Below are 2,774 nucleotides of genomic sequence, written 5' to 3' on the forward strand. Positions count from 1 at the left end.
CAGCAGTCCTGAATTGCACCAGGCTCCTGTACATCCCTCTGTCTGAATCACCCACCCCATCCCATACCTGCGTCATTCCTATTTATCTTCCATGTTTCATCTTAGCATCACCTGCCCCCGGAAGCCTTCCCCAACACTCTGGCCACATGTTGGACTTTGGGGTCCTTGCTGTGCTTCCAGAGCTTTCTGACCTTTTCTCTCCACACTCTTACCACTTTGGACATAATTTCCTATTCACTGGTCGGTCTCCACCACTGGCCTGAAGACTCTGTGAGGCAAGGACTCTGCCATCTTGCTCACTGCTGAATCACCAGCCTTTGGGGACAATCACAACACATAGTAGGCACAGAGGAAATATTTATTGTGGTCACATTGCTGTGAATTCTTTTTCTCTCTCTTTTCCACTTAAGTGTAAGCTCCCTGAGGACAGGGTCTAAATATTTTCCATCTTTGGATACTCAGGTCTACGGACAGAGCCTGACACAGAATAAGGAGAAGCGAGGAGCCTAACATGTTTAACCTGGAGAAGAGGTGACTGAGGAAAGAAGTGCAGGACCCACTCACTGTCCTTAATTATCTGAAAGGCTCTCAAACAAACCGATATAAAGCTACTCATAGTGTGATCCAGACTGGCAGCATCCACAAAACCTGGGACCTTGTCAGACATGCAAATTCTCAAGCCCTACACTAGAGCCACCGAACCAGAAACTCTGGGGTGGGACCCAGCACTCTGTGTTTTAACAAGCCCTCCAGGGGATTCCGATGGGCCCTACAGTTTGAGACGCCTTGGACTAACGGTAGGCTTATTCTGAGTTAAGAAGGATGCAGTTTTCCATTCAATACACAGAAGAGGCTGGGTAACCTCCCGTCAGGTCTCTGTTGGGATTTCATGCCTTGATTATTATATTGTAGATCCAGCCAGGAGAGAGAGAGACTGGAGGAAAGAGAGCCTTTCAGAACCTCCCCCACTGATCTCTGTTTTGCTGGGCTGGGGATTGGGGACGGGTGAGGGGGACATTCCTGATAGCCCAGTTCTATCTCTCCACGTGCCTGGAGGTTGGGCTTGAGGAAAGGCAGTGGGGAGAGAGTGATACTGGCAGGAGGGCACCCACCTTTGTCTTTTTAATTTGAGAAAGGCTTTACAGTTGTAGAAGGAAGGTAACCTTGCAGTTGTAATAACAGCAATACCAAAAGTTAACATTTATTAAACATTTACTATGGGTCAGGCACAGTGCTAACTTGCTTTGCAAGGATTTTCTCATTTGATTCTTCCAAGAGCCCTATAAAATTTGCTAATATTATCTCTTATTGGGGATGAGGGAAAAAGTGAGAAAGAAGCTAAATGACTTCCCCAAAGATCTCACCTTCATGGAGATGACATTATAATGAATATTACCAATATTTGTAAAAGCATTATTTTGAGGGTGAGCCTGGCATAGCCTGGCCCTGGCACATAGGCTCAGGACATGCTTATTGTAAAAATGGATAAATGAAAGATCTCATTTCATCCACTGAGGTAGATGTGGTGATTTCCCCCATACTTAGATAAGAAAGCAGACTCAGCAGAGGTAGCTGATTGTCAAAGGTCACTTAGCTATTAAGCAGATGAACTGTGATTTGACTGTGTCTTCCATCTCTAAAACCTGTGCTTATTCCCATATCATCATACACAGTGTGGCAGAGATTATAAAGAATGGCCACAAATTCTCTGCAGCTCCTCCCATCAAGAAACTGAGTCTTTTAATCCACCTACTGGAGTCCAAGCTTGTCACTTGACTTGCTTTGGCTAATGGGATATTGGCAAATAATGATGTAAACAAAAGTTTGAGGTTTTCTTTTTCTTATTGCTGGGAATATTTTCATTACCATGTGAAGAAGCTCAGCATAGGCTACTGGAGAATGAGAGACCCTGTGGACAGAGAAGCCCCAGCAGTCCCAACTGTCTCAGCCCTCCCCACTGAGGCTCCAAACTTATGAGTGAGGTCATCCTAGACCATCCAGTCCCAGTTGAGCCAGCTCAAAGCAGGAGCCACAAAATCTTAAGCAAATCAATAACTGTTACTTTGAGCCACTAAATTTGCAGTTACTTTAAGCCACTAAATTTGCAGTTGATCTGTTACACACCAAAGCTAACTGATACAAACGGTTACTATTATTTTATGCTGAACTACCTCTCTTTTTCACACTTACAACCTTGAAAAGTCACTCCTCATACTCTAGTAGGCTCACACTAGAACACACGCAAATGTACACAGGTGCAGATACATCCTTAGACTCAACAAACTCAGGGAAAAGAAAGGGCACCAGCTTTTACAAAACTTTTTTAAAGCACATGAAGTGGGCTTCCAGAGGAGCTAGGTCCTCAAGGAAGAATTTCAAATATTACTCTGGTTGTAATTTACAGCCAGTTCATGGTTGCCCTTTGTATCATTTTTGACTGGCTTTTGTAGGGCAGTCTGGAGCAGATAAGCAGAGAAAGGAGATGGCAAAGTAATAAGGATGAGTAAAGGGTTTTCATCTGGGGAGCGTGGCCATTAGCCGACCCCAGATTTGAACACAGGGCCACAGTCTCACAGCCTCTGCCAACAAATTCCTATCAACAAGTCAACCTGAGACATTTCACCCAGGCCAGCAGGCATAAAGGACACAGCCCACCACCTGAGTAAGCCATCAATATATGCACACGGGGATGCCAGCTGACTAGCCAACTGTAGGTAGTTATTCAAAATCCAAGGCTACAGCAAAGGAAGTTCATCTCTTTCCAGAGCTTGGCA

Source organism: Mesoplodon densirostris, chromosome X, assembly GCF_025265405.1.
Source record: "Mesoplodon densirostris isolate mMesDen1 chromosome X, mMesDen1 primary haplotype, whole genome shotgun sequence".
Taxonomy (NCBI): Eukaryota; Metazoa; Chordata; class Mammalia; order Artiodactyla; family Ziphiidae; genus Mesoplodon; species Mesoplodon densirostris.